Genomic DNA, 25,919 nt, shown 5'->3' on the forward strand with positions numbered 1-25,919 from the left:
ATCGGTAAGACCTTTGGCGTCCTTACACTCGAGGACTTCAGACCCGTGATAGACGAATATTACTAGTTAGGGAATTATGGAAACAACCTTTAACATAACGAGTTTAAATGCGAGGGGCATGAGATCTCGAAGCAAGGTTTCTCGCGTGGTGAGGGATATCATGGCTGTTGTCATATAAAAACCCTTTGATAAGGTATGGCATAAGGGCCTATTTCAAAAGATTTCCAGCTACGGTATAACTGGAAATGTTTTCTCGATCAAAAAATCATTTCTCTCCGATACGCTCATAAGATGGGCAGAAATCAGAAGCCATCACTATTAATGCTGGAGTCCCCATGATGTTCATCTTGAACCCAACTCTCTTCCTGATATTCATCAATGATCTCCCAAAACACATACTTAAATCATGCGTTGGCATCTGTGCTGATAACACGACCATCTATGGCAACACATCAAAGGCCGTAAATGAGCGCGTGGTACAGTGGGGAAGGAGATTACTGGGCACTTTTAATGCATCTAAAACCAAACTCCTATCTTTACATCATCAACGATCTGATCCCATCTGCCATCATTGATATGCGTGGCTCTCGTCGAGGGGAAGCTCCATGTTTTGATAAGCTTATGGGTTTGACCTTTACCCCTGACCTGAAATGGAATACGTCCATCAAGTCAGTTGCCAAGATCGCTGGAAAAATAGTAGGATCCTTCTACCGCTCCAGAGGATATATCACCCCTGATGCAATTCTTTATCTGTATAAAAGCCAAGTACGCCCAATGATGGAGTACTGCTGCCACATCTGGGCAGGAGCTGCTAAAAAAAGCCTTTCCTGCCTTGACAGAGTACAAAATAGACTTTGTGGCGTAGTGGGTGATGCCCTTTTCTCTTCCCTGCTACCCCCCACAGGAGAGACGTTGCCAGTCTGTCTTTGTTTTATCGTTACTACCATGGAAGGAGCGCGTCTGAACTCATATCTCTGGTCCCCACTCGCCAATCTTTTACGATAACCATCCACCTAGCTGAAACCACTGTCAATGTCCCCCCTCCTTATGCGTGCAAAAATCAAAACGTAGATTCCATGAAGAAAGCTTCTTCCTTAGAAGGTCACGCCTGTGGAACACTGTTCCGGTTGCCTGTTTCCCACCTGACTACAACCTGGATATCTTCAAGTCCAATGTTAACAAATTACTGATGAACCACCTCCTTAAGTAAGACACTTTAATAAATAGCCATCATTACCATATTCTACACACAATAACCCTTATCCCCGAGTGGCTTCCGGGCCTTGATACATGGTGACTACCTTGTAAAAAAAAATAGATATAGCTGCGATTCAGGAAACACACTTTGCTGGGCCCGGGGATTGCGATGTGCTGGTCAACGACTTTGACATTTACTCAGGATATTGCAATTCCCGTAGTGGTGGGGTTTCTGTGCTAGTGAGTCGCACCCTTGTTGCGATGGTTACTGTAGTTCACGCGGACGCTCATGGAAAGCTGGTCGTGGTCGATGTTGCCGTTAAAAGCTGTAAGCTCCGGATTTTGGCTGTTTACGCGACAATATCGCTGGGGAGTGAGTTTCCTTTTTTCGGTAGGTGGAGGTGTTTCTCTCGGCGGATCCGGAGCGGGTAGTTTGAATGGGGGACCCGAATGCCATCCTGGACCCCACGATAGATAAGGTCGGGGGGATAGATGGTCGGAGAGGTGTGAAAGAAGACTGGCTGACCTGATGGCCTTGTGCGATCTTGTCGACAGGTTCCGTCTGGATCAGCTGGGGAGGGAGATGTAGACTTGGCAAAATAACAAGGCCTCCGGTTCAAGTACCTACTTGGACAGGATGTTAATTAGAAGAGGCGACATAGATTATTTATCTTGTCCCACGTTCCACTGGCTAGGTCATTCGGACCATAAATGTGTAATGACCCGTTTCAGAGTAGGTAATAGGCCTCGGTTGGCTTGCTACTGGAAGTTGAACACCTTACTGGAGAGGAACGACTTCCGGGAATAGCTGACAACACTAATTCAGCGGGAGGTAGTGGGGGAGGTTACCGGAATTAGCTTGTGGGTTAGATTAAGGCTAACATTAGGCTTTTGTGTGTCCAATATAGACAACACGCCGCGTTAACTAAGGCATGGACCAAAAGGCACCTAGATGATATGCTGACCCGAGCGGTGGCTGGCGGGGTAGCTTTAGATAGCAGTATTTAAGGAGGGACCTCTAGCGCTTGGCTATCGAGCGTTACGAAGGTAAAATAAATAGAGTTATGTTAAAAAGAGTCTCTAACGAAGGCGTGAACGTTGACGCTGTTGAGCGTTATGCTGCCTTAAGACGTGGCTCGCATGGGTACATTCGGAAGTGAAAAACCTGGATGGGCATACCCTCGTATCGACTCGAGAGATTTGCAATGCGTTTTGTCAGCAGCTTGAGGAACGCTTTACCCAACTACCCGAAATCCGCAGCCAGGAGTTTGGCAGCTATTTAGCCGGCTTACCCCGCCTTACTGCGGCCCGAGCTGCTAGTTGTGATGGCATGGTCACGGAGCATGAAGTATTTACTGGATTGGAGCAGGTTGGCCAGAACATGGATCGATGGTCTGCCCTACGAACTATATTTGAGGCTGTCGCCCATGTATATTCCTCTTCTGACGGGTGTGTTTAACCACTGGTTTGCTCAGGGATCAATTCCTGGGCAGTTAACCAAAAGGGTGGTCAGACTACTGAAAAAAAGAGAGCGGCATGGTGGGGAGGACTTAGATAATTATAGGCCACTAACTCTGATAAACACAGATTTGAAAATGTTGTCCCGCGTTCTTGCAAACTGACTGCAGGTTATCGGTAACTTTGTCGATCCGGATCACACTTGTTCTCTGAAGGCGAAATCGATTCAAAACAACTTGCATTTGGTGCGCACGATCATAGAGGGGTTAGAAGACGACACAAGAGCCGTGCTGATCAATTTCGATCAGTCGAAAGCGTTTGATGGGATCGATCATGGTTTCTTGGAATCTGTTATGGAGACGGCCGGCTTTGCTCTGGATTTCCGCAAGCGGAATTCCGTTCTGTATCGTAGTCCTGCAGTAGCGGTACAAGTAAATGGTAGGGTTTCCTTTGGAGTGTCTCGGTTGGTGCGCCAGAGTTGTCCGCTGTCGTCTATATTGTATGTCCTGGCGTTGGAGCCCTTCCTTCGAAAATGAAGGGACGATGCGGCTAGACCAGTACTGCGCGGCATAGCTCTACCTGGCGGCACATTCACCAGGAGGTCCTCGTATGCTGATTATGTCACTGTTTTCGTATGGCGAATGCTCGATATCAAAGCGGCGATGGAGGTGGTCGCTAAGCATGGAAGTGTTACAGGGGCCGTAGTCAATCGCAGCAAGTCTGTTGGCCTGTGAGTTCGGCTGGACGGATGTCCCATTAACTATTCTTGGAGTCTGGTTCGGGCCTGGCTTCCAGCTGGACAAAAATTAGTCGGAAGTATAGACGAAGGTCGAATCATCAGTAAGGATCTGGATTCGCAGGGGCTTATCCCTGAATGGTCGTGCGGAGGCGTATTAAACTTTCGTATTTCCGTTGATGCTTTACCACTTGTCAGTACTTCCTCTGCCTGGTTTGGAGCAACTCCTTTTAAAACTTCTTTGGAAAGGGGGAACGCCGTATGTCCGTAGACAGGTCTGTACACAGAAACTCAGCGACAGAAGCTAAGGAATGCCTGACTGGTTAAATCATAAGTACGCCGAAAGATTGGCGTTCTTGGGTCGGACACTGCTTGAGGAATTGCACTGGTTACCAGTTGTGGAACAAGCTTTTCCACGGCGTTTATCCTCCCCTGCCGCTGAAGGTCGCAGAAGACCGGTGGGGAACGGCAATTCCTCTCCGAATGCCGAACCACCCTTAGGGTATTGCCGGGGTCCAGTGATTTGCAAGGTCTAGGAGGAGGATATATCGGGTTTTAATGGTGGTGACCGCAAAAAATTCGCTGGTTGAGCGGATGCGCATATCGAGGGGGGAGGTCCTGTCTCAGTGAAATTGGGCGCCAGCCAGAAGCTACTTCAATAATTCAGAGTTTTCTATAACATGGAGGCTTTTCCGGAATGCGCTGATATTTTTGGAGTGATTGCCAGGGAGTGCAAGAGGGATGAATACGTTCCATTTTGCCCCTGCTCCGAGGATGACAAGGATGAAAAAAGGGATCAAGCCTTTTTAATTTGCAGCGGGATTTGGAGGCTCTGGTAGTACGTCGGAGAGGTAACGGCTCGCATCGACCCCAAGCAGTTGGTGCCACTTGATTTGGCGTACGTCGTCGACACCATGGATCCACCGTTCACTGGGGAGAAACGGTTGGTGTTTCTCGCGATCCTAGCTGTAGCTAGGTTAGTGATATGGGTTTCACGTCTTAAATCGTCTATTGGGTTGAATCAGTTTCCGATCGGGATCTGGTTGCTTACTTTAAATTGTCAAGGGACCAGATCCCGATCGGAAACAGATTCTACCCCAGAGACAATTTTAGATGTGGAGCATCAGCTTAACGTAAAGATCAGATGCGATTGAAAAAGATTACATCGCATAGACTTTGATAGGAGATGAGTGCAGAACACTAGTTTGTGCATCGGACGAGGCGCTAGGTTTAAGTTTGTGTTCCCACCCTAGTAGTATTGGTCAGACGGTGCTAAAGTTCTACGGAACCCAGCCCCGAGCAAAATTTTTACGATAGGTTTAATTAGGTTGTAACCACTTCGAGTGGAAAATATTTATTCAGTGCTAGACTAGGGCAAGTATGATAGTTGATCCTGTCCCCGATTTTATTTTTCATCGGCTTTAGGAGAGCTTCCAAAGATGACCAGTCCACCCTTTTTATCCCCGTTCTGTTGCCCCCATATATAAATTCATCTTTGATGACGCAGTTCATTCCCTGTGCCACCCATCCCCATCTGATATGTTTCCAAAATACCGTCCCTAGGTCCTCCACTGCCCACTAGGGAACGACCTGCCTGCTTTCGACCTTTCGACCGGAAGAGAGTTGCCGCTCCAGATTTAGAAGTAGGTTGGGGCGATCCCTTACTAACCCGCCCCCATAGGCATTTGGTTTAATAGTTTTCTTTTTCTTCCTTTTTGTGTGTATCTTAGCTTGCTCCCCTCCACATCATCTCATCCCTCATTTCGTTTTATTAAAAACAAAATCCTTTTGTCTGTACATACAATTTTGTTTTGTTACTATGTAAATATTCTTTTTTCAGAATGTTTATAAAACCGATTAATACGCTGGGGATATTCTAAGTAGATAAACTGCATCGTAAGAATGAGGTATTTTGGTGATAGTGCCTTAGTTTAGGGAACTCAATAAAGTCTGGACCCCCACTTCCCCCTACCGGATCCATGCCTAAGTGCTTTTGGACCCCAAATGAGGCTCTGGCAGTAGATAATGCCAGGGCCGGGGCCAAACATTAAATAATCTAGCCCACACCTTTCAATCCAAGATCAAAGTGTAGTATCTGTCCGGCAGATACTGCAAGCAAAGACTATATGGCATCCCCACATATAAGACCTTGTTCAATGTAAGCGCAACCCTTCATACCAATTGTCACTATCCAACCCATCTACTCCCCGGGAAGTTGGTCCCCATTTGCCCTTCACTCCTCACATAAAAAAATCGGCCTTGTGCCTTATTTGCTCGGTGGGGGAACAAATAAATAGTCTGGCCCACGGCCAGTGGGTTTTTATTGGCCTTCAGACAGGGATCAAAGTGTAGTATCTGTTTCGGCAGATACTACAAGCAAAGGCTATATGTAGGGGCCACCTTGGGTAATGTAGAGGCACCCCTTCATACCAATTATCACTATCCAGCCCCCCTACTCCCCGGTGATTTGGTTCCCATTTTCCCTTCACTCCTCGCATAAAAAATCGGTCTTGTTACTCGGTGGGGGAGTAAATAAATATTCTGTCCCACAGGAAGTGGTCTCTAGAAAGCGATGTAACGTTTGGTCAATGTCGGCTTACTGTCGTCCTATCAGACGTTTGCTGTCATTTTGAGACGAGACACTCCCCCAATAAACGGGGAAGCTGTTTTTCTCCAAAGTTAGATAAAACCAAACAAACCGGGTTATTGCCCTCATGAAAAACTGTCCTGCAGAAAATGTTAACTGCTGAATAGCTATAGCTTACGTCGTCGTCGTAACTCTACCACAAGTGCGGGCACCTGCCAATCCTCTTCTTAGTTAAATAAATTCAAACATCTTTCTGTAACTTCTTCTGCCTTACGAGCGGTTAACGTGTCATGTTTTTTTCATATTTTATTTTCCAATTTAGCCTCAGGGCTACGGGTTCGATCCTACCAACTTACCAACATTTTTTTTTACCTCCCACAGGTTTTTTTTTGATTTAAGGGCACACCAACCTCGTAACAGCCAGTCAACGCAGGGTACCCCCGCTAGTATATACATAATCCAAATTAATAATGATCGGTTAATTAATTTTGGAATTAATCCAATAATTGAATAATATAAGCATATACACATACTTAAAATACATAATGATCGGTTAATCAGTTTGGGAGTGAATACAATGCATACAAATATATAAACATATACGCATAATTAAAATTTAATAATGATCGGTTAATTAGTTAAGGTGTGATTCCAAAATGTATAATCATATCAACACATTTAAAAATCATAATGATCTGTCCCTTAGTTTCGGAGTGATACAAGACATAGAAATATATAAACATATACACATAATTTATATTCTTTATTATCGGTTTATTTGCTTAGGAGTAAATCCAATACAAATGCCATTACTTGATTTATTTACGTGATTTTTTGGAATGTAACAAATAAGTCGAGATATCCTCTCTATATATATATTTGAATATGGCATCTTCGTTACATAAAGCCAAAACATTTCTCTGTATTTTTAATATAAAAGTGTTATTGTGTATTCATTAACATTTATAAATTAAGAATATCGGAATGCAAATAAAAAAAAGAAAAGAAATGATGGGGATCGAAACCGCAATATTTGTGATAGTAATCAGTCACATTAGCCGTTGCACCAGAGACAATCACTTACTAAACGTTGTGAACTATCCTTATGAATATATTTCTCTTTTACTCGACTTAACGCATACGTATAATGACTGCACTGTACTACGCCTATCAAGGTATTATTGCTTTCAGGTTTGAACTCATTTTGGAAGCCTTTAGTGATACTTTTAATCAATTACATGCACCTAATATATTTTCACCAACAATATAAACTTTTGAAATATTGCACATTGCCTAACGATCCTCCTTCTTGGAGGAAATACAAATTGAAAAACAGAGACATAGTGAAATTCATATATTAGATTTATTACTCAACACACGCCTTAAACACCCGGTATATACCGGAAACCAAGGCTAGCTTATAAGATAAATCTCTGCCTGTTCAAGGTATATATGTATGTATGTATGTACGTATATATATATATATATATATATATATATATATATGTGTATGTATGTATGTCTGTGTGCTTGTGGGTATGTATGTATGCCTAAAAATTTCGCATTTTCGAAAGATCCGAATTGTATAAGCGCTCGACCCTTCGGACTACTATTATCGAAAAATTAGCTGAAAACATTACCCATAACTTATCACTTTTTCCAGGGATGGGTCGAATATTTTCTAAAGTCATCTCCACTTTTCGATTGACTATCCTTAATTTAACTCTTAGCCACTTTCGGTTTGGCGATGGACGCAACTTTTTTTTCCTATTCGCGACACGGGTTCCAGCTTATCTGTATATTACCAGTTTTTTGTTCAACACACATCTCCAAACACCCGGGCAACACCAAGCACTCGGCTAGTTTGTTATATATTACATATTATATTTGTATGTGTATTTCTTATTTATTCTTTGCTATTTGTGATATTTAAAAAAAAATTCGTGTTTACTATTTTAATAAAATTTTCGACATTATCTTAGTGTTATCCTAATAAATCTCTACATTCTCAATAACTAAAAGAAGCAATTAAATTTTGCTTTATATTATATCATTCATGCATGTACTCTTGCTTTTTTTTACATAGGCATCACCACATTATCAAGGCCAAAAGGCCACTCAAGGATAAGGGTTAAAGAGTGTACAGTAGAAATTGGACAATATAGTAATCATTAGTAATGAAAATTTGGTAAACTTATATGGAACGGCTCATCAAGAACTTATTTACGTTAGACTTGAACACAACCATATTGTAGTCAGCCGGAAAGCAGGAAAACGGAAGACAATTTCACAGGCGTGCAGTTCTAAGGAAGAAGCTTTGTTCATGGAATCTACGTTTAGTTTTAGGCACAGATAAAGAGTCTGGGGAATTATTGATAGTGTTTACAGCAAGACGGGTGTTTCTTGTGAAAGATTGGCGAGGGGGCCATAGATTGAAGCTCAGTCGAACACTTTCCATGAAAATAACGATACATAAGAGACAAACTCGCAACATCTCTTCTGTGAGATAGAGGTTGCAAGGAGGAGAAAAGGACATCTCCTACGAGGCTACGAAGTCTATTTTGAACTCTATCAAAGCAGGCCAAGTCCTTTCTAGCAGCTCCTGCCCTGATGTGGCTACAGTATTCCATCCTGGGACGTACCTGGCTCTTATATAGATAGAGAATAGCATCAGCACTGAGATATTTACCGGATCGATAGAAAGATCCCACCATTTTTCCAGCGGCCTTGGCAACAGATTTGATATACTTGTTCCATTTAAGATCAGGAGTAATGGTCAAGCCCAGAAGCTTGTCAAAACTTGAGGCCTCCTGAAGACGAGAGCCATTCGTTTCAATTGATGCCAGATGTGGATCAGAATGTTGATGATGTAAAAAGAGAAGCTTGGTTTTAGATGCATTAAAAGTAACAAGCCACTCCTTACCCCATTGTACTACGTGCTCAAGATCAGAGGAGAGAGAATTGGAGAGAACTTGGTCGTTTACTGACTTAGATGTGCTACCATAAATGGTAGTGTCGTCAGCATAAATGTCTACAAATGATGTAAGGATGTGATTTGGAAGATCATTAATGTAGGTCAGGAAAAGAGTTGGCCCCAGGATAGACCCCTGAGGGACACCGGCATTAATACTGTGAGCTTCTGATTTTTGCCCCTCAACTACTACTCTTATGAACCTATCAGAAAGAAATGATTTAATAATTAAGAAAACTTTTCCAGCTATACCATAGCTAGGGATCTTATGAAGTAAACATTTATGCCACACTCTATCAAAGACCTTTGATAGGCCAAGAGCAATTGTCCTAGAAAGATTGCCACCGATTTGCTAATCCTATGCGATATAACTGTAAGCACATCTGCTGTAGATCTAGCAGAACGGAAACCATATTGAGTGTCACTAAGAAGGTTATTTTTGTTGAGATGGTTGATTACTTCTGTATTTAACACAGATTCTAGCAACTTACTCATGACGCACAGGAGACTTATTGGCCTGTACTGAGAGGGGGATGAGCGATCACATGAATTCTTAAATACAGGGCATACTGGTGAGATTTTCCAGGGAGATGGGAAACTATTCTCCTTAAGACAACGTGTATACAGTTTTGTAAGTATGGGCGCTAGTTAAGGTTGAAGTTTTTTGAGTACTATAATTGGAATACCGTCAGGGACAGTTGCTTTACTTGAATCAAGGTTTTTGATTAGCTTGGCAACATCACGTACAGATATACGTATATCACATAGCGTTTTTTCTGATACAGGAGGAAATATTGAGGGTTGGCGGCCTTGGTCGCAAAGGGTAGAATTAGCTGCAAAGTTCTTGACAAAGAGTTTGGCTTTGTCTGATGCTGACGAGATTACCTCAGGTCCATTGATGATAGTTGGAATGGAGCGCACACTTCTGTTCAGAATTCTGTTTGCTATTTGCCAAAACTGGTGGGAACCAAGCCGCTGCTCAGCTACTTTGGACTTAACAGAGGGAGCATACAACCATCTTGCGCTCTTTATTACTTTCTTACAATAGTTGCTGGCAGTCCTGAAAGCGACTTTAGTCTCCATACATCTATTACGTTTGAAGCAGTGGAAAAGTGATTTCTGTGCGCAATGGCAGCAGCACATTCTGGAGAGAACCATTGCTGGCTGTTAGGTATTTGCTGAAACTTTTTCGAGGGTATGAAAAGGTCAATACCTACAATTAACCATTCCGTCAGGTCTAATACTTTTGAGGGCACATCCTTTTTAAACATGGAATGCAGAGGTAGATCAGATATAAATGTACGGAAGCTATCCCAGTCAGCCTTAGTGTATCGATATACTGTACGATGGAGGTGTACGTCTGGGGACTTATTACATTTCATTTTTATCTTAATTGATACAACAGAGTAGTCAGAAGATCCAAGAGGCGACAGAACAGAAACTGAACGTAGTTCAGGGCAAATTGTGAGAAAAATGTCTAGTAGGCTCGCATACTGGCCGTTATTGTCGGGCACACGGGTGGGTCCCTGAACAATCTGAGTGAGGTCATAGGCAATGGAGAAATAATGACAGACCCTCCCCTCATCATCGGTCTTGTTTGAGTGGGTCAACCATTCGACGTTGTGAATATTGAAGTCTCCACATACGTGAATGTTAGCTGAAGGATAAGCAGATAGGACTTGGTCAATTTTCTCAGATATGCTTTGAAAGATAGTAACTCCGCTGTTGTGGGGGCGATAGAGAGTAAATATAAATGCAGTAGTGTTAGCTAAAGCAACCCGGAAGCACATATACGGTAAGTTAGGATCTTCCCTGGAGATGTTCCTTACCACATGGAAAGCTATCTTTAATATAGGCGCATATTCCATGCCCATGGCGATCTTGGGCGTCCCAGTTAGAAGTTAAGTTAGAGTATCCTGTAATTGCAAACTCTTCTAGGGAAATAGCCTGTCCACTGCCAGTTTCACTTAAAAATAAAAGGTCTGGTTTTGTCTCCTGTAATTGGAAGGTTAGAACGTAGACCCCTGATGTTGGTGAAGGAGACATGGTAGTAGGGGTCTACGTTGGAAGTTGGAGAACCGGGTTTAATCGTGTATTTTTTCTTGAAACTTGTCATGATGAAATTTTGGAATTTGTGGACTAGGTCGTCAGATTTACTTAGAGCAGGACAGAGATGGGAGACTAAGAGAGAAAAAGAAACGAAGATTTTTTTGTAGCTAATGATAAGGTAAAGCCGTAACAATTACCCACTGGTATGGCATCGAGAGGCCCCACCAGAAGCTACTGCATGGTCCAGAATCCATTCACCAAATGGCAATACAGCAGCCCCAGTACTTTGCACCTGCTGATAGGACAGCCTCCTTAGTGGTTAATCCAAGGTTCGGGTCCCTGACTATCAGGCGGATGACGTCAGCCCAGACAAAACGTTTACCTCCAGCACCCTTACTAGTGACATGGTTACAAGGATAGACATAGAAACAGAAAATTTCCGCCATCTCTTCCAACCGTTCGTGCAAAATACTGCCAACCTAGAAAACATCTTTTTCTTCTTCCTTTGTCAGAAAAATCACTCATTAAAAAATGAGGACTGAGGGAAAAATAAGAAGAAGCGAGAGTAACAGGAGCTTTAGATAACGTATCCACAATGCGTTTTCTACTCTCCATTAAAAAAAAAAACAATTATTAAGTATTGTACTTAATAAAAGTCCAACAGATGTGTTTAAGGGAAAGTATGGTGATAGATTCCCCTCTCACGAACTAAGAATGAGTACAAATTCGTAATCTATTTTTGCAATCAACTTGGTAGATAAATAAACATTTATGGACGAGAAAAAATATAGCATTTAATACAACAGAAATACATGAATTAAATACTGAAACAAAATGTTGTTATTAATATTTGAATCTAAAAATAAAAGTGCGAATTTATATTGAAATCACTTATCTCTAAAACACTTCCGTCTCCAAAATGCAAACTAGTGAAGAATTGAACTTTTAATAGAGTTCATAAGATTTTTTTAAGATTAACCGTTAAAAGAAAAGCTTACTATAAATATATATTTTTATAATCATTTATCATTTTTAACCTGATCTTTTTCCTGTAATTATACTTATACACTAATAATATTTTAGTAAACCTATATCTTCCTGAGTATGTATTTGGAAATTCAGTAATATTAAAAACATTAAAATAACGGTGTCCATATCACTGTCTTATATGTTTAGATTTTTTTCAATTCCAGATAAAACAATGTAGGCATAAAATTTCGTAATAATTTTAAACACCCGATATCAATTTTTTTAAATTTAGTAGTTATTTCTATATTAATAATGTAACACTATGCTTTAATGTTAAGTTATTAAAGATATAAAGTGCGCGTTAAAAGATTAACCAATTATTGATTGTTTAAAGTGTAAAAACTATACATAACAAGAATTAAGCGAAATTAAATGAAAAACTGTCTATTTAAACACATATAATAAAAACATGATCAATACACCTCGTCTTTCAAAGGCACATACAAGTTATTGAACCTTCCTAACATCGTCCATTTATAGATGAATTTATAAATACGTTGTTTTTTTAATAAAAGCACGTAGAGTTTAAATAAAAATGCCAGTAGGAGATAAAACCACTTTTATAGTTATATGGATTTTATGGCAGTATTGTGATGTATTTCTCTGGAATGTAGAGTAATACGTCAGTTCTCCCTGAGTCAGTTCACTTTCAGCAAATCTATTTGAATCCGATTTATATTGCGGCAAGACTATTCTACTATTACATAAAAAGAAAATATTTTCTGTGTGTGTATCAGTGTGTGTATGAGTTCGACACTCATCCGATAAGAAACAGTTTGTTGGATTTTTATTAAATTTCAGACGCGAGTACTTTATCAGCCTGGCGGTTGTTCTAAGAAACGTTTGTAACATAATGTCTTCGATAGGTATAATTCTATCGATAATTGAAATAATGCGATGAAAGAAGGAAACAGTCTGTATTGAAAAGAAAAAAAAAACAACACCTTACACACACTAACATAGCAGGTTCACTTGCGAATTGAATTAATATCACCGCACAAGTATAAACACCCGACATATAAACTCGACAGTATAGAGGTTTTTAAATTGAATATTTATGAGGGTTTTTTTTTCAGTTCTATTACAGCCATTATCACCGAACATTAAGTAAGGTAAGGGACATTAAGAAAAACAAGTTTTTTTTTTCTATGGCAAGGGCGCATTCGAAATGAGAGTTTTTGTTAAGAATACAATTTATATTTGACTCTATCCTGTTTAACTTTAATGAAAAATATATATATATATATATATATATATATATATATAATTTCATAAAATCAACAGTACACTTTCACCGTTCAATATCTATTGCGATTTTCATGAGCGATTAATTTTTGCATGTGAATCTTATAGAAGACTGACTCGAAAGGCCCTAATTAGAGTAGGCAATCAAATAATTTGATTGCAAAATGAGTGATTGCACTGATTTCGTTGAAAATAAAATTATGCTAGTTTGAAACAACCGTTTTTATTATTTAATTCTTGCCAATGTCGTGTATATATATATATATATATATATATATGTATGTATGTATGTATATATATATATATATATATATATTGTTTAATTCTGGTCAATGTCGTGCATATATATATATATATATATATATATATATATACATATATATATATATATATATTATTTAATTCTGGTCAATGTCGTCCATATATATATATATATATATATATATATATATATATATATATATATATATATATATATATACATATATATATATATATCATCATGCATTCCGTCAGTCTTGGCGATGAGTAATCGGGACCTCAGTGCTTTATCCTTCCGTGTTGGCATAGTCCTCTTTCTGTGTTAAATATTCGGTCACAAGCACTGCATATGTGGGTGCCAGGGTTTTGTTGTCTATATTGTCTCAGCTCTAACGTTTCTCCAATGTTTTTTCTCTATTCCTTTCTATCCTTTGTGGAGACTGTTCCGCCAATCACCCCTTTCTTTTCCCTCTTATTCCCAGCTCTTTCCATTGATGTCATTGTCTTAAGGTGCAGTTTTGTTCAACATTTGCCGGTTCTATATTTCAGTTCACCGTAGAAGATAATTTCTGTACTGCTTTTACCAAGTATGCCGACCTGCTCCCTAAATCCCAAAACCTCAACATGAAACATCTCCAGAAATACGATTCGAATAAACCTAGAACTCCATCTTTCAACGTAGACTCCTACTACCATGTCTCCTTCTCCAACATCAGAGGTCTACGTTCCAAACTTCCAGAGGTTGCAACCCAATTACAGGAGACGACACCGGGCATATTCTTTCTAAGCGCAACTGGAATAGGACCGACAACTTCCTTAGATGAATTCATGATTAACAAATATTCAAACTTAACATCTAAATCTGACCCCCAAGATCGCCATGGGCATGGAATATGTGCCTATATTAAAGCTGGCTTCCCAATTAACAAGGACATCTCTAGAAAAGGTCCTAATTTACCTTATATGTGCTTCCGGCTTGCACTTGCTTACAGCACTGCATTTATATTTGCCCTCTATCGGTCCCACAAGAGCGGAGTTACTATCTTTAAGAGCATGTCTGAGAAAATAGACCACATCCTGTCTGCCCACCCATCGGCTAACATCCACATCTGTGTTGACTTCAACGTGCCTAACGTGGAATGGCTTACCCACTCAAATAAGACGGACGATGAGGGCAGGTTCTGTCATGATGTTTCCATTGCTTACGACCTCACTCATATTGTTCGCGAGCACACCGAGTGCCCGATATTACAGGGCAATATGCAAGCCTCCTAGACCTTTTTCTCTCCACTTCCCCTGAGCAATGTTCATGTTCCGTTCTTTCTCCTCTAGGATCCTCCGACCACTCCATCGTATCAGTTAAGATAAAAATGAAATGTAATAAGTCCCCCGACGTACCCCTCCACCTTACTATATGCCGATACTCCAGGGCTGACTGGGATAGCTTCCGTACATTTATATCTGATCTACCTCTGCATTCCATGTTTAAAAAAGATGTGTCGTCTATAGTACCAGCCCTGACCGAATGGTTAATTGTAGGCATAGACCGATTCATACCATCTAAAATATTCCAACAAAAAACTACCAGCCAGCCATGGTCCCCCCCAGAATATGCTGCTGCCATCGTGAACAGAAATCACTTTTTCCATAGCTACTAACGTATTAGATGCCCTTAGACTGCTTTCAGGAACGCCAGCTACCACTGTAAAAGTGTAATAAATAATGCAAGAGAAATATATACCCATCTGTACAATCCAATGTAGCTGATCAACGGCTGGGTCTCCACCAGTTTTGACAAATAACACATAGGATCCTGAACAGAAGTGTACGTTCTATCCCAACCATTATCAATGGACCAGAGGTAATCTCCTTAGCTTAAGACAAGGCCAAACTATTTGCCAAGAACTTTGCAGCTAATTCTACTCTGCGACGAAGGCCATCAACTCCCCATATTTCCTTTTATAACACAGAACACGCTAGGTCACATACAAACATCTATGCATGAGGTCGCCAAGCTAATCAAGAACCTTCATTACAGACAAGATACTGGCCCTGATTGAACCCCAATTATAGTGTTAAAAAGCTTCAACCAGAACTTGCTCCTATACTTATGAAACTGTTTAAGCGTTTCCTTAAGGAGAAGTGCTTTCCAACACACTAGAAAACCTCATCAGTATACCCTGTATTAAATAACTCAGGTGATAATCATTTCCCTCTCAGTACAGCCCAATAAATCTCCTGTGTGTTATGAGTAAATTGCTGTAATCCATATTGAATAGAGAAATAGTCAACCACCTCAGCAGAAATAACCTTCTTAGTGATACGCAATATGGTTTCCGTTCTTCAAGATCTACCGCAAATGTGCTAATGGTTATATCTCATAGGATTAAAGAATATCTTGATAAAGGCTTCCTTTCAACGGCATTTGCTCTTGACATATCAAAGGCCGTCGTCAATATATGACATAAAGGCCTAATTCAAAAGATCTCCAGCTACGGCATATCTGGAAATATTCTCTCTATCATTAAATCATTTCTCTCTGATAGGCTTATAAGAGTTGTGGTTGATGGACAAAAATCAGAAGCCTGCAGTATTTATGCTGGAGTCCCTTAAAGGTTAATTCTGGGTCCAACTCTCTTCCTGATTTGTATCAATTGTCTCCCTAAACACATGCTTAAATCATTCGTTGAAATCTATGCTGATGACACAACCATCTACAGCAACACATCAAAGGCTGTAAATGACAAAACTCTCTCTGATTCTCTCTCCTCTGATCTTGAACGAGTAGTTCAGTGGGAAAAAATGTGGCTGGTTACCTTTAACGCATCTAGAAGCAAACTCCTACCTTACATCATCAATGCTCTGATCCCTATGTGGCATCAATTGTAATGGATGGCTCTCGTCTAGGAGAAGCCCCATGTTTTGACAAGCTTGTGGGTTTGACCTTCCCTCCTGATCTGAAATGGAACACGTACATCAAGTCTGTTGCCAAGGTCGCTGGTAAGATGGTGGGATCCTTCTACCGCTCCAGAAGACATCTCACTACTGATGCAATTCTCTGTCTCTATAAAAGCCAAGTACGTCCAAGGATGGAATACTGCTGCCATATCTTGGCAGAAGCTGCTAAACTGCCTATCCTGCCTTGACAGAGTACAAAATAGACTTCGTGGCTTAGTGGGGGATGCCATTTTCTCTTCCCTGCAACCTCTCTCCCATAGAAGAGACGTTGCAAGCTTATCTTTGATAGATTCCATGAACAAAGCTCCTTTCTTAGAACTACACGCAGAGGGAACTCGATTCCGTCTGCCTGCTCCCCTCCTGATAACAACTTTTATGTATTCAAGTCCAACGTAAACAAATTCCTGATTAACCACCTCCTTATGTAGACACTTTAAATATCCACACTAACGTACTGTGCTTACAATAACCCTTATACCTGAGTGGGTTCCGGGCCTTGATAAGTCGTGACCACCTTGTAAAAAAATCATTATCCCCACATAAGCAAAGTTTCTATTTAGAGCAAATATGAAGTATGATACGAGACTGTTGCTTTTTAAATTTCATGCAAGAAAAAATAAAATGATTATTATTGTCACTATGGGCCAATGTAGCTTATTATATATTGTAATCTATAGAACTGATATCGGCATGTTAAGATGCACTGCGATTGGGGCCACACCGAAGGCAGGCAATCAATCGATTTGATTGGAGAATTGGTGATTGCATCGATTTCAACGACAATAAATATATGGGAGTTATTAATATTCGTTGAATACCACTCATTCAATTCCGGATAACGTGGAATCATTCCGCTTATAATGTTCAACTCAAAGGTAAAGATGAAAAGTTCTATGAAATGTTATTATCCAATCATTTCAAAGTTACAGGTCAATACTGTATGTTCATTTGTTTCTTTTTTTTTAAATTTTGCTTTCTATTTTCTTTTTTGCAACATACTCTTTTCTCTCCTTTTCTATAAATGTACGTCTTCTGTTACTTTTTTATATTTTTAATCTTGATCTGCTATTTTTTTTATTATTTAATCAGCTTTTAAATTTGAATGCTTCACCTTTTATCGTTTCATTTCAAGTTTTTCATATTCGTTTTTTTCTACTTTTATCTCGCTTTCTTTTCTTAATTGGTTTGAAATTTCCCAGGAATTTCAACAGTGTAATTTTTTTCTTCTATGGAATATGAAATCTGAATTGTTTATGTTTTAATGTGCTCAACCTTAGTTTTGGTTACGGAATTTTCCTCTCGGATTTTATTTCAGAAGATTTTTGTATTTAATTTACTGACCTTTTCTTTGGAAGTTGTATGATATATTCCTTTCGTTTGATACAATAAATATTTTATCCCAATATAAATCTTCACACTCTCGGAACTGAAATTCACCAATTTCTGGAATTCTACAAAACACTTTCCTGTTTTGAGAATTCCTTCCTGGAGTATTTTCATTTTCACATCAATTCGCAGGATTATACCGTTATTCTAAACAGTATTCTACACTTTTAAAATACTTTCTGGATTTATGAGCATTGCACTACGAATTGATGCTAAAACACTTTCTAAATTGTTGGAGGTTTTAAAAGTTGCTACACACCTCGCTTTCCGGAACCTTACTCTAAAGACGTAAATAACACCTGTACCATTTTACTTTAATTTTGTTTTATTTTGCAGTATATCATTGTATTTTTATTTTATCGTTGAACATATTTTGAACAAATTGTCAAACATTTTTATCGCACTTTCTACACTTTCAGCATGTGTTGATCTTTTCTATTTTTATTTATTTTTTCTATGTGCATATGCATTTCGTACACCCTATTTGCTGGTACTGCCCTCTCGCGTTCTTCCCCACGTTCTCTTTTATCTTCTATAGTTTTCCGTTTTCTGTTATTGTTAGAGCCTCTTTAGTATTGCTTTTTATTTAATAGTTTTTATGTTTTTTACACTTACTTAGAGGTATGCTAAACCTCCTATTTACCCTTTTGCCGTATTTACTTTTAATTGATATTTAGTATTTTAAGCTATTTTTTTATTATTATTTCATATCTCAATGTCATTAAGCCTGCCTTTTTTCTAAATTTGTCTGTTCTATAAGTTTTGCTATAATGTACTAATGAGAAGCATTAGGTGTTGAAAGGTTATGGGCTGAGTCTTAATAACATAATTATATATATATATATATATATATATATATATATATATATATATGTGTATATATTGCTCTACAAAATGACAGTATCATTTTTGAATTCATTTAAATATGAATTTCTTCTTTAATTTTTATCTAAACGCCCCTTTCTAATAATTTCAATTCGTATCATGATCCTAGAGGCTGGTTGTTTCGGTTTAAATAATTGTCTTCAGCCGTGTCGCTTGCAAGCGTATTCTTCACCCCCCCCTCCGTCAGTTTTATCGTTTTTTTTTATTTGTCTGTAAATAGTACTTCAATAAAATTAGTTTTCACGCATATTTTTCTCACTGCAATCATTTTATTGTTTTTCTTCAATGATTTTTTACGATATTTTAATCGGGAAATTTCCTTAATCTTTTACAGTTCACTTTACTTTACAACATATATGTTTAAGTGCAATACATCTCATGTTATGTGGTGCATTTGCTTTTCGTATTAATTTCCTATGCTAGTTTTTGAGAGTTTTATTAGTTTAATACTCATTTGCTCTTGGTTACATGCGGATATGTTTCTCACTTTAGTAGCCAAAATGGTATTTGGTAATTTATTTTAATTAATTGGTATTTTCATTCAACATTAGGTTGATTTTACGAGCCACACAACTAAGGACCGGTGTCCATAAATAATTTTTTGATTGCTAATTTCTATAATGATGGAAAATATTAATTATTAATTATTAAACTGAATTTAAATATCAGACAACCATATTTAATTGCTTACTCGTTGTTATAAATAGTACATATTATATTATCTGATAACTGTGTCTGAGATTTACATAAAATGTTATATCATATATGTAGTTATATACATGCAGTTATCTCCAGTATTTCATGATATCATATGCTATTCTTGTTTGTAATAATTACGCATTTTAGTGTAAATTACATGATAATCTTAAAAAGTATCGATATAATAGTAATGCTTTTTATGTTAACATACCAATATTAAATAAATCTATAGAGGAAGAACTGAGATTAGATGCTAAATAATAACACAGGCTAAAGGGTACGCTAGTTTGTTTCACGCATTAATAATTTTAAATAATTAATTAATCTATGTAAAAATAAGAGTGGATATCTATATAAAAGCAAAGTACGTCCAAGGATGGAATACTGTTGCCATATCTGGACAGGAGCTGCTAAAAACAGCCTATCCTGCCTTGACAGAGTACAAAATAGACTTCGTGACTTAGTGGGGGATGTCCTTTTCCCTACCATGTAACCTCTCTCCCACAGAAGAGACGTTGCGAGCCTATCCTTGTTTTATCGTTATTTTCATGGCAGGTGCTCGTCTGAACTCCAATCTCTGGTCCCCCTTCGCCAATCTTTCACAAAAAACACCCGTCTAGCTGAATCCACTGTGAAAAATGTCCCCCACTCTATATCTGTGCCTAAATGAAAACGCGGATTTCATGAACAAAGCTTCTTTCTTAGAACTGCACGCCTGTGGAACTCTGTTCCGTCTCCCCGCTTCCCACCGGACTACAACTTGGATGTGTTCAAGTCCAACGTAAATAAATTCCGAACGAACCGCCCCCTTAAGTAAACACTTCATCAAATCTCAACAGTAACGTAATGTACTTGCAATAACCCTTAATCCTGAGTGGCTTCCGTGCCTTGATAAGTGGTGATCACGGTGTAAAAAAAAGGATTGGCAAAATAATAATGGAAAGTAGGTGTGTATTATTTTCAATAAAAAACTGTTTTTACGTGATTTTGAAAAGGTTACCGTATATATATATATATATATATATATATATATATGTATATATATATGTATGTATATATATAAGTAGGTTGTAGTTTGCTTGAAGCATTGTTGAAGAAAATTATCAGGTAAAATTAAAAGCCAAGAACAATGCGAGATTTTTTTTTTATATAGAGTAAAATTAAATGCAAACAAAAGAAATAAAGTTCTTTTTTTGTTGTTTGTTTTTGCTTTTTCACACAAATTTTAACTCTAAACAACAGTAATTTTTTTTTTCTGTTGTATTGAATGGTGATATAAATCTCAATATATTTCAGACTTATTAGTCCATTTTCAAGAGAAGACAGCGGAAGAGTGTTCAAATGAAATATATTGAGATTTATATCACCATTCAATACAACAGAAAAAAAAATTACTGTTGTTTAGAGTTAAAATTTGTGTGAAAAAGAAAAAACAAACAACAAAAAAAAGAACTTTATTTCTTTTGTTTGCATTTAATTTTACTCTATATAAAAAAAAATCTCGCATTGTTCTTGGCTTTTAATTTTACCTGATAATATGTATATATATATGTATATATATATATATATATATATATATATATATATATATATATATATATATATATATGTATATATATATATATATATCACTTATGGGAAATAGACTGGCATTGAGTGTGATATGGAGTGTAATATATGCATTTAACACCTGAATATAATTTTGTGAGATTTAACTATATTTTACGGAAAATGGTTTCGTCATTCTAATGTTCCAAATGTTATGCCACTCTTGACGAAAACCCTTTATCTATGCTAGATTCGGAATCGTTATAGAATAAAATATTGTTTCAAGATAATCCTTAGGCCGATCAAAACCGGTTTCGAAACTTAGTAGGTTATGTCAGTTTTCTTTTCCCTGCCCCTCCACACCGCAGATGTCTATGATCTATCAGTATTTACATGGAAAGTGCTAAGGAATCACATATAAAGTCACAACATATTTCAATAATTTCTGCTAGTATCTTATACATTAATCTAAAACCACACGGCATGAAAATTCTTCTTTCCTAGAACTTGCTAATTGTGGACGCCTTTTCCACTGCTCTGCTATTTATCTAACAACAATATGGTTGTTTTAAATCTAATTTTAAACAAGTACTGCTTAAATTGTCACTTGGAACACTGACAATCACTACGTCGTTTTCTCATCGAGCACTGTACGGGCATTAACTCTTATTCGTCAATGGAATTCAGACCTTAATAAATGAAAAATATTATGTAAAATAAAAAACACATTTCATTTCCCACACATGGTTAATGCATGCATCTTTACGCGTAAAAAAACTCGAACATTATTTTACTAGAATTAAACTAAGAACCTGACCTATTTAATCAAATAATCTATTATATGATGTTATTTATATATTTTGAACTAGGAAAAAAGAATCAATTTTATATTATATGGTCGTTTTTTTTAAATGCAATTTGAAAACGGAAATTTGATTTTGAATAAAGAATATTGACTAGAAATTCACATACATCTGAAACGGTTGAATTGATTCAGGGATACTAAAAATAAATCCAAACTCTTTTCAATCATCTTAATAATATCCAGTAGTTCGTAATGCATCGTTGTATTTGAGTGTTATAAAAACAGTGTAGAAAAGAGAATCGTTTAATTCATTTGTTGGATAGTTTTATAGGTAATAATGTAGAATAAACGTCTGTTCGTAAAAAAATAATAGTAAATACGTGCGCTACGAAATACAGAAGCAAACAATTTTTCTCTGCATTAGTATTATTTTATTTAACTGATTATATCTCGCATGCTATTCACTAAATATTTTGGCTCTCATGTTGCATACGGAAATATTTACTGCGACAGATGGAGTCCGTGTGGCTTTCTAAAATTAATTATCTCCCAAATCAACGTGTATACGACATAAAAAAATTAATCAGAAAGTATCATACGACATCAAAAACTAATCAGAAAGTATCATCAACTGTCGCCTGTACTTAGGATATATTATCAAACTACATAAGAAAAACAATTATGATATGCTAATTATTCGCACATATATACGCTGCGTTATTGGATTGTATTTTGGAGTTCGGAATGGCGATTTCTGAACTTAATAAAATCTCAGTTGTAATCATCTCCAAAATGAAGATAATCACAACCAAAATGAGCCGGATGATCAAATAATGCAATCAATGTATGCTAATCTCCAACCTCGTTGAACTCTAAAAAATAATTTAGTAACAATTTTGGTAATAATACTGGAATTGAACTTTCAACAATGTCCTTTATTCCATGCACTCCCTATGGCAGTATCTAATAGAAAAAGTTAAGTAATTTTGTAAAAAAAAAAATGAAAATAATATATATATATATATATATATATATATATATATATATATATATATATATATATATATATGTATATATATATATTGGTAGCAACCATTATTCAAGCACGTCTGTTTTAACACGATAGAGTTTTTTTCGGTTTTTCTGGATGCCTCTTCTATTCGCCGAGCGGTCTTTTATTATTTCAGCTGATAGTATGTATAAAAGAGTGTCAATAGCAAAAATTAAACTACTGTAGTCTTATCTTATTATGTTGTTATTACTTACTTGCCTATCCACGAATGTAGATAATAAGGAGAAAGTCTATTACTTAATCCTTCTGGATGGGGACAACATTTTTTAAAAAACCTCTCAGTCATGGCGAATTTCTCTTCCACTTGCCAAGAGCAGAGAAGCTGAAGTGTAGCATCAGAACAGACACTACACTATAATGCTAAAAATATACCTCACCTCTGCTAACATTCGCTAGTCGCGCAAACATATAAGAATAAATCAACTTTACCAATGACGCCTTTCTGCTAAAAAAAGTCTCGTCCGAGTAGTGCTGATCGCTCACCATTATGAAAACTATATTCAAAAATTCTTAAAAATTAACTACAGCAAGCTCCATCAAAACCTTGCAGAATTAGTGGCATTGATAACTCTTTCCTTCCGCACACTTAACTAGCTATGACATAACAATCGTTACATTTAATAAAGCAATATATATGATCTCATGGGCACATTCGAAATCCAGTAAACAGTCAGTATACATAGAAATACGCAGATACACCATTAAACACAACCTGACATACAGATAGATAAACACTCACATATATATGTATACACATACACACATTTATATATATATATATATATATATATATATATATGTATATAATATAAAGCTGAATGTGTGTGTGTTTGGTCACGCATAGGCTTCTATATGGTTGACTATTTTTAAAAACTGGTTACATATAATGATAGAAGATGTGTCGAGACACAGGAATGGGTATGTTTGATCTGGCAGAACGGTGGTCCATTACAATTATGGGGGCTGAGCTCGCGCATGGTCCACAAAGTATTGAAATAAGAAATTAAAAAATTAAAAAAAAAAAACGTTTGCAAGTGTTTTTGATATAGATGTCCATAACACTACTTTGATAAGTATGGTTTAACTACAATAGTGATGGTATAATAAAATTGGGGGGGTCTTTGTTCGCGCATGGACTCCATAGAATGGAAATAAGCACACACTTTAATAAGGATTTTTTCATATCTGTCTGCGTAAGTATACTTGGATAATTATGTTTTAGTTTGAAGAAATATGGTAAATAAAATTATGGGGTGTTCGTTCGACCCTGACCTGCATAGAAAGGAAATATGTCACAAAGTTTAACAAAGTTTTTTTTTAATATAGATCCATAGAATATTGTGGTAAGTGGTTCAGTGTGAATAGGTATGATATAATAAATTATAGGGGCTATCTGTTTTATTTTTACTTTCATCATATTTTGCTTTGATCCTACCCCCGAATTCGAAGCTATCTCTTTACAACCATTCTTTTTCATAACCTATCATACTTTCATAAATCAGAGTCCATTTTTCGTAGGCTGTTTTTACACCCAGCCAACGACGGTTACTTTTGCTAGTATATACTTATATATATATATATATATATATATATATATATATATATATATATATATAAATATAAACATATTTATATGTATATATATTTATTTATTTTTTTATTATTACATTTTCACGCCAAACAAGGCACATTGCCACTTTGGTGAATGGGGCTACTATCAGGGGAAGCAACTACTCGGGTACTATGTTGGGATTTGGGCAGCAAGATGGTGGTTTACGATGAACTTGAACTTCTGCACGTCAGTACAGTTGGGGAAGCAGGGACCTGGAATGGAATTCCAAAGTCTAGCGGTTCTGGGAGTAGAAACTATTGGAGTAGGAAGATATGTTACATGTAGGGATATCTACAGTTTGGGGGTGAGATTTTGCAGCCTGTCGAGTCTGTTGAGGGTGTTTACGTCGTGGGGGCACGTGCTTGCAGTTCGTCAGAGCATTCACCATTATAATACTTATAGAACAGACAGAGGGATGCAACGTTTCGTCAATGGGACAGAGGCTGAAGCTTAGATGCCAGTTTAGGCCCCATCAGATTTGCGACTCTCTTTTAACCTTGTCAAGGAACGAGAGTAGTAGCCGATGCGCAAGCCCAAATATGACAGCAATACTCCATACATGCGCGAATTGTTGCCTTATAGAGGTATAGGATACTTTAGGGTGTAAATAGTTTTCTAGCACTGTAGAGAGAGCCCACCTTCCTTGCAGCGGCTCTGGCAATACCCTCGATATTATTTTTCCAACTCATGTTTCCTGTGAAGGTTAGACTAAGGAGCTTGAAAGACGTACTCTCAGATAAAGAGTCGTTGGCTATTGCTATATGTGGTAGAGAAGGTTTCTTGTAATTATTGAATGAAACTAGTTTAGTCTTGGCGGCATTGAACGTGACCATCCATTTTTGTCCCCATTCCACTACAGATTGGAGGTCATCCTCTAGTTGTTTCTGCCATTTCTTTAGATATGTGTTTATGTGTTTTCCTGTCGTGTCTGTTATAGAGTGTGGTATCATCAGCATATATACAGATCTCAGGGGAATTTTTTTCGGGGAGGTCATTTATGAATATCAAGAACAGTAGAGGTCCAAGGTTAGACCCCTGGGGCACTCCCGCATTTGTATCACATTGTTTAGATGTACGACCGTCGAGGGCAACCTGGATTTTACTCGTATCTAAGAAGGATTTAATTATGTTAAGTATTCTACCAGTGATACCGTATGACGTAATCTTCCTGAGGAAACCCTCATGCCATATCCTTTCAAAATCCTTAGATATATTTAGAGCTACCGCTCTGCCCTCCCCCGCTTTGCCCAGTGAATTGTATATACGTTCAGAGATTACAGTTAGGATGTATGCTGTAAAACGGGCTTGTCTAAATCCATTTTGTTGGTCAGTCAGAAGCTTAGCATCTGTAAGGTGATGGACTAGAGCATGGATAATTAAGGTCTCAAATATTTTGGCAAAAAGTAGGAGGAGGCTTATAG

The sequence above is a fragment of the Euprymna scolopes genome, chromosome 1, assembly GCF_053919585.1.
Source record: "Euprymna scolopes isolate OS-2025 chromosome 1, ASM5391958v1, whole genome shotgun sequence".
Classification (NCBI taxonomy): Eukaryota; Metazoa; Mollusca; class Cephalopoda; order Sepiida; family Sepiolidae; genus Euprymna; species Euprymna scolopes.